The 18,147-nt window shown below is 47.8% G+C and overlaps 1 protein-coding gene across 3 annotated transcripts in view; it reads left to right on the top strand.

Moving 5' to 3' along the window:
• The window catches only part of KCNJ6 (potassium inwardly rectifying channel subfamily J member 6), a 1,845,462-nt gene that overhangs the window by 903,398 nt on the left and 923,917 nt on the right, over positions 1–18,147 (top strand). The gene's annotated exons all lie outside the window — the stretch shown is intronic.

Raw genomic sequence — 18,147 nt, forward strand, 5'->3', positions numbered from 1 at the left:
CTACAACTTTAAAAAGCACTACCCAAGCTGGTACGGAAATTAGTACAAACACAATATTCCTCTAGTGAAGCCATCTTGATAAGTAGTTCATGGTCCATCACTTTGAGTTGGTAGCTTTTCTGACAATTTTTTTTCAATAATTGTTAAGAAATTTGTTAAACCAATAATGAGGCTTTGATTCCTCCCTACCATGCATCTTTGCCAGAGGGCCTCTCTGCTTAGGGTAGATACTGTGTAAAGATATTTACCAAGTATGTGGGTTCTAATAGATTCAAAATACACACAGTAGACTGTCAGATGTTTCAATCTTTCCAACATGGTATTATCATTGCAGAATCTACATTGACCATTATTAGGTGAATTATTATAGGATTTCCATGACATCAGTCGCTCATTCGTAAGTAACTGGTTCAAGCGAAATCTCAAATACGTCTTCCTGGCCCGTTCGCAAGGAAAAATAGCATGATACATAGGCCGATGTCCCCACTGCCATGTAAATTTTGCGTATTCACCAAAAGTATGATATTCATTAATTTTATCAATCAATAAACACCAATGATATCTGAAGTATTTAAGTTTGCATGAAGGCAAGCACAGTACCAACTCATCCCGAGAGATCATGGCACTAAATAGCAACTCCTCCATCTTATTCTTATATTTTAGAAATGATGGAGGGTATCCTTTCTTTATCATAGATTCTAGATCTTCATAGACTGAATCTTTGGGGGGCACTAGCATTTTACCATAGTGCCTGAGAAGTCGCCAGTGCCATTTCACTGATAATGGTAGTAAGCCCATCTCATGACACACAATAACATTTGGGATCGAGTGAGCCAGACCCAAAACAGTTTTCCACATTTTACCTTGGATCACGTCAAGAATTGGTTCCACATCAAGCAAACATATATCTAGAGCATACAATAGTATTGGTTCAATCTTTTGATTGTAAAATTTCATTATAGGGATCATACAGTATTTCCCCAGACAATGATGAATAATTTTCATCTGTATAGTTAACATTTTTGCCTTATCGGCCAGAAATATCTTCCATCCATCTAAAGAGTACGAGCTAGCAAGTTGGTAGCCTAAATAGCAGATGGCAGTGGATTTAGGAATAGCAATCCCATTCAGGCCCCATTCAAATTTAACAATTGTTTTCCGACCTTCAATAAACGTTATTATGAAGGATTTTTTAAGATTGATCTCAAGATTATGTTTGCTAGCAAAGGAATGAAACAAGGCCAATTTTGTCTGTAACCCAAAGGGGGTCCTATCAAAAAATAACAAATCATCTGCAAAACTCAACCAATTTAGCGCAGTTGCCCCCAGTTTCACTGGAAAAATGATAGCATCCATCCATTGCTCGTCCAAGTCTAATAGATATAAATTAAAGAGGACTGCAGCAAGGTTACATCCCTGTTTCAGGCCGATCTCAGTGGGAATTATATCAGTGAATGCCCCATTGCTAGTCAACCGAATTCGATAAGTGGTTTGTTAATGAAGGGCAGCAATGATAGACACAAGCTGCTCAGGAAATCCAAATTTGGTCAATTTTGTCCATAAAGTGTGTCTAATTACAGAATCAAATGCAGCAGTGAGATCCAGTGACGCCATGTATACCGGTCCTGCCTTATAAGATCTAGTTTGTTGGTATACATGAGCAATGAGTGTCGCATTAAGTTGACAACCCATTTGGCGTCGGAAGCCAGTCTGATATTTCGAGAGAAGATTGAACTTTATGATGTGCTGATTAATCTGTTGGAGTAGCAGACTAGTAAAGATCTTTGCTGCAGCATCCATCAAAGCTATCGGCCTATAATTGGCCGGATCATTCAATTGGCCCTTTTTGTAGATTGGTATAATATTAGCCATACACCACGACTTAGGAATGTAGCCCAAACAGTAAATCACATCAAATTTTATTTTGAGCATTCTTGCCCACAAGTCCGGGTTAAGTTTAATAAGACACGGAGGAATCCCATCCGGACCAAGGGCTCTAGATCCTTTTGATTTCTTAATGATTATAGTTATGTCTTCTATCGTCCATGGGCAGCCACACCGGGTAGGCCTAAAGATTAAAGTATCCCTATAGCCGCAGAAAGCCGAAGGTTTAGTAAATTTAGCCTTAATATACGCCATCCAGACAACTGCAGATATTGCCGCTTCTCCAATTGACTCAGTATTGTCAAACAGGGATCCCATGGTAGCCCATACCTGTCTAGTATTGTTCTTTAATAATAAAGTAATTAGATGTTGATTATCCTTATTTCTCAGTTCATATCTCATCAGTTTTAGGTGTCTTTTGTAGGTCGTGTTAATTTGGGCTTTGCTTTCATTAAAAACATTGTTTGAAACATTAGATTTAGTAAGCTGTCTAAGCAGTGTACGTTTCTCTTTCCTTAGAGCGACTACTTTTAAATTATAGTGATGGTGGTGCGTAATCATAGCTTAGTAGCCTTATATTTCATCAAACAAGCTATATGAAATGCAACTCTAATGGAATTCTGGATCTCAACAATGACCCCCGAGCTACCACAAGAGACACAACTCCTGTTGATCAAGATATCATTTTCGATTTTGGCGGTAACTTCATTACACGTGCTAGAAGTCCACTTAATAGTGGCTCCTACGCGATCAAATTCAATTGCAGTAAGCATGGGAATATTATCAAAAAGTGTCACATTTAATCTAAGGTTAGAGTTCAGGGATAGATGATCTCCCTTCCCAGGATTACAAATCACTATGGGGTCCATTAATTCTAAGAGCCTAGTAGACACAAAAATATAATCAATAAGTGACGCACAGGTACCTCTTGCCCAGGTATTATTGGGCGCTCCCCGGTAGGAACGGGACACATTGAATGTCCCATTGGAGAAAGCATTCCAACCACCTTAAACCATTTACCAGGGATTTTTTTTTTACATCATGGATAGCCTCTTTCCCATTCTTATCTATGACTACACAGGTAGAATTAAAGTCACCTCCAATGATTACATTCAGGGTTAGGTTCTGAATCACAGCCTGTTCGAAAATATGGTTCAGTCGATTAGTGATTGTTTCAAAAGAAACTGCGACCTCATTCCAATATAAGTCAACAATCAGAATCTCTTGACCCACGATATCTTTGTATACAATTCCCACCACCAGTAAAGCTTCATCCGCCCACACAATAGAGGATTCTAGTTTTAACTGCTTATCAATCAATATAGCAAGGCCTCCAGCAGGACGGCCTTGATCACCTCTTCTAGCAGGCTGTAGATAAGCATCGAATCCTTCTAGGACCAATTTACCCATGCACATAGTCTCCTGTATCAGACAAATCCCAGGGCGACTGCCCCTATCTAATGTCTCATTCCATGACCTTAAATTAACACTTCCACATGAGTTCCACGAGAAAATCCCAATCCCCAAATGTTCATCCTATTTGCTTCCTAATTTAGGAAGCGGGGCAGGTGCAGTCAAAGCCCCCATACTCATCATACCCGTTAGGGATGCTGCTAGGTTCATAAATTGTTTCAGCATCTCCTCATTGATCAGTGGTATGGAACCCACTGCATTAGCTATTTGCGGGGAATCCGGAACAGTCGTAATGAAAATTTCAGCAAGTTCACTGGTATTAAAGAGACAAGGATGTAATTCCAGTAATTCCAGGTCTTCACGCTGAGCCCAAATCAGTTTTATGATGATGTGTGACTGATAGCCACATATCATCCGTGTGGGATTATTGTGAGCCAAACGAACCCAATCTATATCATTGCTTCTAATCGTACGTAGAGCTGGGATTTCTTGAAAGGCTTTAAGCAACGCCGAGCGATTTAAGCTCGTTTTGGAAGAGTTTAGTTGTTTGCTTTCCCATCCCATAATAGAAGGCATCTCAGGGGTTAGAAACATTCCATCTTTTATTGCCACTTGATCGTTAGAGTAGGATTCAGCGTATACCTCATCACTCTGAATCAATGGTTCTAATTTTGACCTATTAAGGTCCCTGTTTATACTGTGCTTTCCTTGCAAAGCACCCAACTCTTCAAGTTCGTCCCCCTCATCAGTTGCTGCCCTAAATACAGGAGCTTTGTTAGCACTATACGAAAGTCCCGCTGTAGGGGGGGATTGATTCTTCACTGGCCGATCCAAGTCTGCCTGTCCTTTACTATTTATCTTGGATTTATTTATAGTAAGTTTATTCGCAACTGTTATTTTCGTGCTTTTATTTACAGCTGCAACCTTGATTTTATTGGAGGCCTTCTTTATATATAAGGCAGGAAAGAACTTTATCAAGTCCGTTTGTTTTTGTTTGGGCGAACAACCCTGCTCTCCCGCAGCCATCTCCCCCGAATCTCTTCCTGTGTTGTTTTTATTCGGCAATTGCTGTGAATCGCCAGGACTATGTGTTATGTCAATGCTCAATACTGCCCTTGACTCTTTATTCAGTTGTGATAAATCAATCCTCTCTTCATCATGCAACAAGTTCTTTGGATCGACCTTCAATGATTCTAGCGTGACTTTAAGAGGCATTTGCTGGTTCTTTGCTTTTAGGTTTTTTGCTTGATTTATTTTACGTTTTGTAGCTCTCAGGAGCATTTTTTTCTGTTTCCTTGACAGGACAGCTTCATATACCTGTTCCTCAATCATCGGCGTTCTCAATTCCTGCTGACCTAACTGAGCCTCATCTTCTAAATCAATCAAATTGGTTAGAGTTGAGGGACTATCTAAAGGTTCCTCTTTTGGTAAGTTAGGTGTCGAAGGAATCGGAACAGCAATCACATCATCACTAATCATCTGAACACCTAAAAGTTGTTCACTACGATCGCCCCTTGTTATACTGGCTATTATTTGTTGTATGGCCTCTGCATTGGCCGATACCAGCTCAGTTAGATGTTTTATTTCTGCTGCTACAGGCAAATCATTTTTGGTAGTATCACCAGCCGTAACCGCAGCAAAAGTAGTTGTTGCCATGAATCCCAATCGTGGGTCAGAGGGTGTTTGGGAGGCTTTATTGTTTAGTAAGGAGCTCACTCTTTGTTTCCCATTAGAGAGAGCCGCTACCATATCACACGTGAACAATAATCCCTCTATTCTGTTGACCTTTGTAAGAAGGTCAGTTAACAAACTGTGTGAATATCCAAGTTGGACATGCGTCTGATCATGTCCTTTATCTAGAAGATTCAGGATTCTAGACAATACCGGAAACTCAGCTCCGATATCAGAGGACTCAGTTAAGTTACGTTCTGCCTCGGCTTCTAGGGCCGACAAGGTAATTTGTGGTTCAACAGGGGAGGGTACCAAAGCCGGAAGAAATTCCGACATCCTAGGAGTCCCTTCAGAGGGGATTTTTATTTCTGAAGGAGAACTGGTCCCTAACTTTTTAAGTTCCTTATTCCCCTCATTGTTACCAATTTGGTCGTCAAAAAAGGTATGCACCTGGTCCTTCAAGCTCGGTTCTAGATCAGCATCAATATGCACATGTACATCCTCCATACCGTACTTATTGGCTTTAATTGGGGTGGAGGGCCCTCTAGAGAACCGCATCCTTCTGTCCAACAATGCCTCAATTGCAGGTGCAATAATTGAAACATCGGAGAATGGAGGTTTAGTGGTGGAAATACCCATCTTTGCTAATAAATCACCTTTCGGATAATCTCCTGAGGTTTCACTCTGAATCCCATTATCGGAGTCATGATTCATTGCTTTGAGGTTAAAGGTCACTAGTGCGGTATCAGACTTATTCTTGGGCATAGTTTCCAATAAGATCTCAGGCTGTGTTATTTTATCAGTCAAATCTCCAAGGATCTCTACACATGCCGACGTTCCCACCTTGTTAGATGAGTTGTTCTCCTCACTCTCAGAGTCTACCATTGCCTCATTATCTGCATGTGTTAACATAGTATCAACCATATCATTGCTCATCTTGCTGTGGATTTTTCGCCCACTATGGAGACCATTCACCATATTAAATCGAATAGAAGGAGCTAGTGCTCAAATAATCCAAAGAGCGCCTTGGTTTTACAATTATTGCAGTCAACCTACCTTACCCCCCCAGCAGCCAGCGCACCACACACTGCACAGTAAACAGTACTTCCTCTGTACTTCCCACGGTGCGCGCGCGGGTGCGCTGCCTGCTGGGTAAATATAGGAGGCTTCCAAGCGATGTGGGCGTCACAAGGGTGGAGCCCAGCCAAAGCAGTCCTTCCAAAGAAAGGGACAAGAAAAACAGCCAATCAATATACCAGCTTATTCATCCACCCACATACAACGTTAGTGCACTTCTCGCGTGCACGATGATATCACGAGAAGAATATTAGGCTAAACACCCCATGAACACCCCATGAACACTCAGTGCACAGTGTACTCGCGTGCCCGCTAAAGTACTAGGCGTGCCCGTTATGCGTACTGGAGATTGAACAGTCACCTTCTTCCAGTGCCACTAGATCAGGCAGTCCAAGGTGTTCGGCAGAAAGACTTCCTCCTGCTGTCGAGCGAGGCGATTCACGAACATCCGTGCAGGCAAAAACAAATGCTTGATGTTAATCCCAGGCAATTTCCACAGAGCACGGCACGCCAGTAAACAGTACTTCCTCTGTACTTCCCACGTTGCGCGCGCGGGTGTGCTGCCTGCTGGGTAAATATAGGAGGCTTCCAAGCGATGTGGGCGTCACAAGGGCGGAGCCCAGCCAAAGCAGTCCTTCCAAAGAAAGGGACAAGAAAAACAGCCAATCAATATACTAGCTTATTCATCCACCCACATACAACGTTAGTGCACTTCTCACGTGCACGATGATATCACGAGAAGAATATTAGGCTAAACACCCCATGAACACCCCATGAACACTCAGTGCACAGCGTACTCACGTGCCCGCTAAAGTACTAGGCGTGCCCGTTATGCGTACTGGAGATTGAACAGTCACCTTCTTCCAGTGCCACTAGATCAGGCAGTCCAAGGTGTTCGGCAGAAAGACTTCCTCCTGCTGTCGAGCGAGGCGATACACGAACATCCGTGCAGGCAAAAACAAATGCTTGATGTTAATCCCGGGCAATTTCCACAGAGCATGGCACGCCAGTAAACAGTACTTCCTCTGTACTTCCCACGGTGCGCGCGCAGGTGCGCTGCCTGCTGGGTAAATATAGGAGGCTTCCAAGCGATGTGGGCGTCACAAGGGCGGAGCCCAGCCAAAGCAGTCCTTCTTCCAGTGCCACTAGATCAGGCAGTCCAAGGTGTTCGGCAGAAAGACTTCCTCCTGCTGTCGAGCGAGGCGATTCACGAACATCCGTGCAGGCAAAAACAAATGCTTGATGTTAATCCCAGGCAATTTCCACAGAGCCCGGCACGCCAGTAAACAGTACTTCCTCTGTACTTCCCACGGTGCGAGCAACTTTTCATCAGCATCAATTGTCACGTGCTTAACCCAAAATTGTCACACAAATCCCTTCAAAGTTTGGCCAAACCTCAATCACCCGAATACAGTGACAATCTGGTGATTCGCGGTTCGGATGAATGTATTTGTCCAGGATTATCTGGGAGGGTAGCATTTAGTGACTTTTCACTGCAAATACAGCAGACCTACACCCCAGTAGTGTTTGTGTAAAAGGCAAAGTTTTTTTTTTTAAAGCAAAGTGTGTTGTCTTAATGTGGTCGATTGCCATTTTCTATCCCAGGTAGACAGAAATCGATCATGTGAAAATGCGTACACACCTTGCAGGGGGTCATAGATGGTACTGGGCTCTGTGCAGGAGGTCAACATCTCCAAATCAGTAGGCTTCCTACACCCCAGTGCAACCCAGTCCAAATTCCAAATGAAAGGAGAATTGGTAAAGATAATGTAGAGTTCTTCACACAAACCGAGAGTTGACACAATAAGTCAGGGGCCTGTAACCTTTGGCTCGCCAGATGTTTAAGACTACAACTACCGTCAGCCAGAGTCGGCAAAGTGAATGATGAGGGATCATGGGAGTCCTACTCCAAAACATCTGGAGAGTTGCATGTTGCAGAACTGAACCCTATTGTAATACACTAAGTAATGTTTAAGGGGGCTGATCTGAGCCCCCGACTCCCCATCAACCCAAATGATAACTGATATGAACACAATTGTATGAAATCGGTGCTCCCGGGATTGTTCAGGTCCCAGTAGAAATGACAGTAAGGGGGTAATTCATAGAATTCAGCGCACAAGTGGCGCACGCGGCTGGCGCACAGTGTGCGCGTGCGATAGTCTGCGCCAGCCACGTGCGCTAAAATCCATTTCCGCGCACAGCGTATTCATGGATTTCAAATCCATCACCAGCCGTGGCGCAGAGTGGCACAGCGACCCTGCAGCAGCGCCAGTTACGCCCCCAAGAACGCCCCTAGCGCAAGGAAAAGCCATCAAAATCCTCAATCCAGTGCAAAGGGCTGCAGCAAACGCCGAGCGGGGAGCGTGTATTACTGGGGTTCACGGGAAGTCCAAAACGCGATTGGCCTGGGTACGTGTATTTCAGGGGTGCGCAGGAAGTCCTACACGCGATTGGCCTGGGTACGTGTATTTCAGGGGTGCGCGGGAAGTCTTACACGCAATTGGCCTGGTTACGTGTATTTCAGGGTTGCGCGGGAAGTTTCACACGCGATTCCAGCAGGCTACGTGTATTTCGGTGTGCGCGGGAACTTCCACACGCGATTTCAGCAGGGTACGTGTATTTCGGGGTGCGCATGAACTTCCACACGCGATTTCAGCAGGGTACGTGTATTTCGGGGTGCGCAGGAACTTCCACACGCAATTTCAGCAGGGTACGTGTATTTCGGGGTGCGCGGGAACTTCCACACGCGATTTCAGCAGGGTACGTGTATTTCGGGGTGCGCGAGAACTTCCACACGTGATTTCAGCAGGGTACGTGTATTTCGGGGTGCGCGGGAACTTCCACACACGATTTCAGCAGGGTAAGTGTATTTCGGGGTGCGTGGGAACTTCCACACGCGATTTCAGCAGGGTACGTGTATTTCGGGGTGCGCAGGAACTTCCACACGCGATTCCAGCAGGGTATGTGTATTTCAGGGTGGGCGTGAACTTCCACATGCGATTTCAGCACGGTATGTGTATTTTGGGGTGCACGGGAACTTCCACACACGATTCCAGCAGGGAACGTGTATTTCAGGGTGTGCAGGAACTTCCACACGCGATTTCAGCAGGGTACGTTTATTTCGGGGTGCGCGTGAACTTCCACACGCGATTTCAGCAGGGTACGTGTATTTCGGGGTGCGCAGGAACTTCCACACGCGATTTCAGCAGGGTACGTGTATTTCGGGGTGCGCGGGAACTTCCACACGCGATTTCAGCAGGGTACGTGTATTTCGGGGTGCGCGTGAACTTCCACATGCGATTTCAGCAGGGTACGTGTATTTTGGGGTGCACGGGAACTTCCACACGCGATTTCAGCAGGGTACGTGTATTTCAGGGGTGCCGGGGAGTCCTACACGTGAATTGGCAGTGTGGGTCCTCCCAGGTGTCCCCTCTACACCCTCCACGGCCCCTGCAGGCAGCCCACACCACAGGGGACTACCCCGCACCCCTGGTCATGTCCCGCAGGCAGCCCATCCACCATGGCCATGCCCCCCAGCCAAGCCACATGTCAGCTTGCACTACTGATCACCAACGCATGACCCCCTGCACCCCCACCCCCCAGCAGTGCAGGGCACCTGCCAGCAGGCCCCCACTCATGTCCCACTCATGCCCCCCTGCACCCCCACCCCCAGCAGTCAGGGGCACCTGCCAGCAGGCCCCCACTCATGTCCCCCTGAACCCCCACCCCCAGCAGTCAGGGGCACCTGCCAGCCGGCCCCCACACATGTCCCCCAAACACCACGCCATGACTATACAGACCCATGGCCCTAATGCCAACCCAAATCCCACCCCTCCACCCCCCAGTGCAAACACCCAACGAACCACTGCACCCACTCCCTAGTAAATCACCCATTCCATGATAGTCTGAAAAGAACCAGCATGCCCATCAGCAAATGTCCTACAGAGCCACACAGTTGCAAAATATGACTGTGCCAATGCTCATGGAGACATGCACCAAAATCATCACTGTACACCACACCAATAATGTTGAATAAAGAAATGTATTAAAAAGTATGACAAATGTCAAAATGAAAATCACACATGCAAATGAAGAAATAATTTTTGAAATAAGAAAAAGAAAGTCAAATCCAAGCAGGAAAATAAATCCAAAACATGAAAAAATATAAGTGGTGCATCCCCAAAGTCCATAGAACGAAATCCAAAGATGGAAAGCATAAAAAAACATTACTCCATGTGAATATGACTAAAAGAAAGTATATACATGTCCTGAAAATTGAAAACGAAAGTCTGAAGGGTCCATTATCCCAAAAGCAAATGAAACCTACCAAGAACTCTATCTAAAATACAACTATATACAAAAAGTGGAGCAAAGTCCGTGGACTCCAAATCATAATAATAAAGAAATGAAACCTAAACCTAAATAACTATATACAAAGTCGGCGGGCTAGTCCGACGGCTCACTGGTTGATGTCATGGGCCAGGGCATCATCGAACTCCTGTTCAATGGCTTGGAGGCGGGCATGTTCCCTGGCCCCGAGGTCTCGCAGGGATAATGCGGTGTCAAGCTCCAACTCCCTGCGAATACCCTCGCGGCACTCAGCCCGCCTCAGCGCCCTCCGCATGGAGTTCTCTGCCCTGACCATTGTGAGCCGTTCCTCCTCCGCCCGCTGCCGCTCCGCACATATCTGCTGGCCCAACCGCTCCCACACGGAAGACACTCCCATTCCGGCCGATACCTGCCCCCCTGATGTTGATGGCCCCAAGCCATGATGCCTCCCACGTCGAGCATGCCGCTGCCTCCAACGCAACTGTCTCTGCCAGCATGACGGCATCCAGGCTGATGGAATCCACCGACGCCTTCGTGCACGTGCCCTGCCTGATGATGCTGTCACATCGGCCATCTTCTGGGGTCCAGTTGCTGGTGTGTCCACCCCTGCTGGACCTCCGACTCCCGACTGTGGCAGGGATGGGATCCCCACCGAGTTGGCTGCGTTGGTCGGGGCAGGTCCACAGGGGGCCCTGGTGGCATCTGTGCCGTAAGACGGCATGGAGAACGACTGGCGCATAGCCTCCACAGAGGAGGAGAGGGTCGCCAGAGTGGCCGACACATGTACGAAACCCCCGACCATGGCCGCTCCCAACTGGGCCACATTGGCACGGTACTCTTCGTGATGACATGCGTGCTCCCCCCGGGAAGCACGCACATCATCATGAATGACACCCGTGCGCAACGCGACACCAATCAGGACCTTCTCCATATGTCCAGGGGTCCCCTCGTCCGCAGGTGGAGGGGAGTCAGATGACATGGACATCCCCCCTACCTGCGGACGGGCCTGGGATGGGGCATCCCTGCTGGTGCATGGTGGTGCAGTCACAGTGTTAGGGACAGTGACATGCACAGGCCCCTCCACGGCGACCTGTGCTGCCTCCTGCACCTGCCCCTGGACTGCCCCACTTGCACCAACAGGGATGCCCCCGCCAGGCCCCATGTGCAGCTAAGTAGCGGCCTCCTCCTCCTCTGTGGAAACCACCAACCTGGCTCACCCACCCCTTCCGCTGCAGCCGTGGGGGCATCCCCGCCGCTTTGCTCCACAGCGCCGTCTCCACCCTCTTCTTCATTTGGTGCTGTGTAGAGGGAGACATAGAACACAAGCATCAGGGTACTGTACAATGGTCCCCTTGAAAGGCAGCAATAGCAGATGAGTGGCACTGTCAAAGATCACTTCCATCATGTCCCTCCACAACACATGGGTCAGTGCAGGCAAAACACATGCAGTAACAGGCATGGTGCATGCTATGGACATTAGCATACATGTCCAAGGGACTCTTGAAACGTACAATGTTGTTTTGGAACTCACATGCATCTTGGGTCATGCCTATCACATGCACACACTTCACCGTAGTTTCATCCATCTGGCCTCGTACACCCCAGACACAGTGGATGCAAAGATAACTAGGCTGCATCAGTGAATCTGAACATTGTCACAGACATGTGTCATGCATCCATGGCATTCACAAGTCACAGACACGCAGGTCAGACACACAGACATGGACACCATACATGTACATGGCATCAGCGCCCATCCCTCACCCCCACCCATGTCCAGGAACAGAGACTGGCATGCTCTCATGTGTCCATTCCGCATAGGGCTCTCCATGTTGCATTTAAACACATGCACCAACCGTGTGGTTCACACATTACTGGTCTCACATGCATGACCATGATGTCCCTGCACACACACATGCGTACATGGCCTATGTCACACATACAGGCAAGTATCAGACAACCAGCACACTGCAACATGCCCTGTCTCACACAGCAATGCTTGGCCACTTACCGCTCGACTCCAGACGGGTCTGCCTCTCAAGGATCTGGGCATGGAGCGCTGGGCGTACACGTTCCAGGACCCTCATCTCGATGGTACTCATGCTGCCCCGGCCCCCCTCCATGAGGCGCCGGCCTTTATGATGGTCCTGGACCTCAAGTCCTCCCAGCGCTTCTTGACTTGCTTGATGTTGCGGGTTGCCACCCCCTCCGCGTTGATGGCAACCACAAAGTCGTCCCAGATCCTGTCCCGTCCTTCCTTGTCGGCGCGTGATGATCCGAAGAGGGCATCATAATGCCCCAGGACAAGCTCCACCAGGACACCAACTTCCTTCTGACTGACGCTGGTGGCCCTCTGCCCCTCTGGCTGGGGGTCGCCAGTGGTCTCAGATGGTGTTTGCCCCGACATGGCGACCCCCGAGGCAGGCGTGGGTGGGCAACTGGGTCCTGGGGCTGGGCTGTGGAGCGATGGTATCCCAATCGGGAGTCTTCTGTTCCAGCAGGGGTGGGCACCGCAACTGGACCCCTGCAGATGGCTGATGTGCAGGCACCAAATGGCAGGGCACGAGGGCAGCAGGCAGTCAGGCAGCAGCAGATGGCAGGTGGGAGCGTGCTCGGGGCTCTGGGGGGGCAGTGATTTGGCCTTTTGGGCAGGAGCGTGGTCTTCCGTGTGTTTTCGCGTGGCCAGCTTGATACGGAGTGATTTGGCACGTGAAAAAATTGCACGTCAGCGTGTAATTTGAGGAAAGGCCCTTAGCGCATAAGCGCGTCTGCACGCATACGCAATTTCATTGGACCAAAAGCCCTTGGCGCGTAAGCGCGTCAGCACGCATACGCGATTTCATTGGACCAAAGGCCCTTAGCGCGTAAGCGCGTCTGTGACGTATCGCGCACGGGCGTTGCCCTGGCAGGGCTTGAAGATCCCACGTGGATTTCCATTGCTCTGTACATGCTTTCCGTGGGGTGCGGTGCGTGTGTTTTCCAGGCGTTGGGGTTCACACGCTATTACTTCACAGCGGGTGGGTGTTGGCTACGCGTTCTTCTACACGCAGACGGTGAGTGGTACCCCGCTCGCCCAAAGCCTATCGCGTCTGAAACTTCCCGCGCACCCCCGAAATACACGTACCCCGCTCAATCGCGTGTGAAACTTCCCGCGCACCCCCGAAATACACGTATCCCGCACAATTGCGTGTAAAACTTCCTGCGCACCCCCGAAATACACGTGCCCCGCTCGCACAGGCCCAATTGCAGTATGGGACATTCATCATTGCTGTATACTGCCACTTTTGTAATGCGCAGGGACGCTAGCGCCTGCCTTCGTGTGGCGAACATGTTTCGGCTTGTGCGTGTCTTTGGCTGTGCGTGGCTTTGCCCTATTCGATTCCATGAATACGTGTGGTTCGAGTGCGTGTGGGCGTTCTGTCTGCTTCCGTGCAGTTCATCCCCAGTTACGCCCTTATTTTCGCGAGTTGTTCCCCATTCCACGCGTTACGCCCCGTGTTCCGCCCACTTTCTGGTGTATGCGCCGAGGTTGTGCGCTTTCACTGTGCGCGTCGCGCACGCCGTTCGGGATGTTGCAGTGATGTGTGCGCCATGCACATCCCGAGGAAAACACGCGCAGGGACTTCCATGAATCGCACGCGAGCGCGTGCGCCTGTTTTTTCACACTTGCGCCTGCTTGCGCCTGCTTGCGCCAAGATTTTCGGCGCACGTTTGTTCCATGAATCGGCCCCTCAATGTCAAACCACAAGGGTAACTGGGCTGTGAAAGTGAGTCTCACAAAGACTCGTATGACTTGGGCAGAGTCATTAGGGGGTCATTGTAGGTTTGCCGGTATCCCGCACGGTAATTCTGGTGGGATACCAGCAAACTTACCTAGTGCTCAAATAAATCAGCATGGTATGTTTAATTCTGTAACAATTAAATAGGGCCACGGGTGGAATGTATTGTTCTTGGCAAGTGGCAAGGGTTTTCCCATGGGCCAAAACTCATCCCAAATTTCAAAGGAAATAAATTAAAAAAAGGCAGCTCCAAACGTTTATTGGTGGGGATTTTGTAAAAAAAAAAACTGAAATGGCCTTGGATGGCAAAGAGTTCCAAACCCTATTTTAGTGGCTCAAAGGTCTAATACCAATTCCCAAGTCAGTGGACACACACCCTGCCCCCACCCCGCCATGAGGGTAATTGCTGCACCAATCCTGCGTAAGAATTGGCCCCGTATGGTTTTGTCTCTGTGTTTTATTGTTTACAAAAGCTGCAAAAAGAAACATTTCAAAAAGACATTCACGAGTGCTGGATGCAAAGGCGGCTGCTCCCCATCCGCAGTTGAGTGGCCTGAGAAATGTACAAGCAAGGCAATACGCATGAAGAGTATGGTACATAGATCAGCATGCCATCCCCACATGCTCAGCCAAAACCTCGAGCTTGGGGGCAAGGGCTCTCTCCAGTGCCACATCTTGGAGAAAGTGGTGGAAGGGTCCTGTAGTCTCTCTTTCGGCCTATCACCGATTGAAACAATACCTAAAGTACCCAAAGGTCTCTCGCCGTCACACAGCATCTCAGATAGGTTCATAGGGCGCATTGTGTGTTGGCCAATATTTCACATCTAGATTACTGCAATATTTCACATCTAGATTACTGTTCTGTATTATGCCTCATAGTACCACTAATCTGAATTTTCTTTTAGCTCCAAAGATGGTGAACAGGTAGGGCACTTGAGAGGAAGGCAAACATGGAGAAAGATGTTGCCAGGGACACCATAAAGGTAGATCAACCTTCCCTGGATTGTGGGATGCCCGTGGCCTGGTCTGGCAATCACGCTTCCACAGGGGCACTCAGTAGGTGAGAGACGAGGGTCAAATGACCCTACAGTTAATATAGGCACCCCCAGGTGTTCCAAAGGTTGGTTGTGCAGGAGAACTCGAGTACGTATGGCTGGGGGAGGGGGGTTGTTACCAATTTAGATAAACAAATTTAAGTTGTGCCTAGTGCTGATCCTCCCAAGAGAACCAGCTGCGCCCTGAGTATTTAGGGCATAGGTAAACCTGGAATTCATTGAATAACCAATGCGTATAGTTCACAATCTTGAAATGAATTACACACCTTCCAAATAAATGAAAATCACTGGCAAGCAGAAAAAGAGTGCGTTATATGCTGTGTTCTTTTTAATTTCTGATCAAATTCTTTTTTACGTAGTAGTGACTGGTCCCGAGAGTCTCTCTGGCCTGGGCTCCAACTTAGGGCCTGATTCATGGAATTGTTTACATGTTAAACGGGAATTTGGGTGGCATTCTGCCTGCATTCATCAAACAGGGATTTGAGGGCAGAATGGCACGCAAATCCCCGTTTTGCACGCAAATAATTCAATGATTCAGTGCCTTACTCTCTTTCCTTTCTGTTGGTGGGTGCACCCATGATTTTTCCACCAGACAGTTTGGTGCAGGATTCTAGGGAGATAACATGAACTGCCATGTGGCTTTGGCTGTGGCTTCTCCCATCATAGCAGGTAGTACCAGTCACATGCCAGTGAGTGAACAGGAGGTTACAACTGTGTTTTAAAATTCCTGTCACTTTACAGTGTTTTAAAACAGTCAGATCCGTCCCTGGAACACGCTGTCCTACAGGTAAAGGATTAATTGCAGTATTACCACATCTCCCAATCTTGATCCCTCACAAAATGTGGAGGTTTAGAACAAAACTATGTGTACACGTGGTCTGCCTGTTTAATCTGTAAAGTGTATTTTGTTCTCACCCTTATCACAATGGGGATATAATACAATATAGGAATGTGGCAGGAACGGGGGGATGAGGGTGGCAACGGCCCGGTAGCCCAAGATAATGGGCTGAGCGAAGCAAGGGTCATTAACGAGGGCTTCGGGCTGTTACCTCCTGTTCCAGCACTTGGAGCGGGGGCTTAAGGCCACTAGCAACCAGGGCTAATATGTGTACATGTTGTTTGCCTGTTTAATCGGAATTAGCATAATTGACCTAAAAAATTTGATCGAATTTGTTTTACCTTTATTTTGGTCAAATCTAATTAAATATATATATATGGGGTGGGTAAGGGTATAAATTAGGTAGAGGGGAAGTGGGTGGGGTGGGTTGTGGGGGGTCTACCCCCGCATTTTAGACCAAAAAAAAGGTCAAATAAATTCGACCAAATGTGATTAGGTCAAATATTTTAGGTCAAATAGACCCAAACCGTTTAAACTGTGAAGTGTATTTGTTCTCACACTTGTTACAATGGGGATATAATACAATATAGGAATGGGAAGGATTTCACTGTGCTGTATTCTTATGGAATGTTCAACCAGCCCAAGAACATGGAATCAGAAGGAGTTTAGAATATGGAATGAGAAGCAGAGCTATGATTTGAAAGGGAGAAAGAAGGAGAGAAGAGGGAGTGGCTAATGGAACTGGGGCGGCTGTACTGGAGTATCTTGAAATACAGATAAGCTGTTTGAACCTACTGGAGTGCAAGTGACTGGCGACGAGGTAAACACGGAAGCTGCCACAGCGGCCCCAGCCGGTTCGTGTTTGAGCGGTCCTCCAGCCTGGCTCCTGACAATTGCAGAGGCTCCTACACTGCAGCACGGCGTTCACTGCTCACCGACAGCAGCAGAAAACCAAGTAGATGAGGGCCCTAGCTAGAAAGAATGTGAGGTTTATTTGGGATGAGGAATGTGAGAGTGAGTTCCGAGAAAGAAAGAAGAGTTTGAAGGAGGCTCCAGTCTGGAAGGGTTTTAACTGGATGTATATTTGCACACAGATGCAAGTGAGAATGGACTTGGGTGTGTACTGATGCAGCCGGAAGGGAGTGAAATGCAGACAGTGGCATTTGTGTCTATTCGGTGGTGGAACGAGAAGTGTTGGCTTGTGTTTGGGGAGTGGAGAAGTTCAAAAGCTATTCGGGAGGACGTTTCTTATTGTGACAGATCACAAACCTGAGGTGGGGATATTCACCAGGAAAGGATTGGAAGGAATATCGAGGAGAATAACCCGGTGGATAACTGGGATGCAAGGTTTGAACTTTGAAGTAGCGTACATTAAAGGAGAGCGTGATATGGTGGCAGATGCATTATCCAGGAATGCAGTTGTAGATACTGATGTGATGGAAGAAGGACAGGAACAAGGGATGGATGAGATCGAAGGTGAAATATTCACAAACTCGCAGGCAGTGAAGGGAAAAGATTGGATTGAATGCTGTGAGAATGGTGACATATATAAAAGGGTGATGGAATTTGTGCGAAGGGGTTGACCACATGATGGAATGGGAGAAAAAGACAAGGCATTCGGGAGAATAAAGAATTAACTAAGTACGGAAAAAGGGATGCTGGTCAGGGGGCATCCTGCAGTAGTGCTGGTATGAAAGAGGGAAGCGGTCATGAAGATTGCCCATGAGGGGCATTGGGGGGGGGGTCTGTAAAACCAATGGATTGATCAGACAAGGTGGCCAGGTTTGGTCACGGATGTGGAACAGTTATTAAAGGAATGTAAGGGGAGTCGGAACAGTGATAAGGTGTTACAGCTTTGAGTGCGGCCAATGAAGTTGGTGGATGTGCCCAGCTCGTTGTGGGATGTGGTGGTCGTTGACTAATTGGGTCCCCTGGCAGTGAGAGGCACCCCTGGAAGCTAAGTGATTGTGATGGTAGCCATGTTGTCTAAGTGGCCTGAGGTGTGTGTGGGGACGGAAATCAGTGCAAGGAGAGTGATATAGTTCTTAGAATCAATATTCTGGAGAGAGGAGTTTCCCCACAAGCTCATATCGGACAATGG

The sequence above is a fragment of the Ambystoma mexicanum genome, chromosome 7p (genome assembly GCF_040938575.1).
Source record: "Ambystoma mexicanum isolate Mex_15411 chromosome 7p, UKY_AmexF1_1, whole genome shotgun sequence".
In the NCBI taxonomy this organism is placed as follows: Eukaryota; Metazoa; Chordata; class Amphibia; order Caudata; family Ambystomatidae; genus Ambystoma; species Ambystoma mexicanum.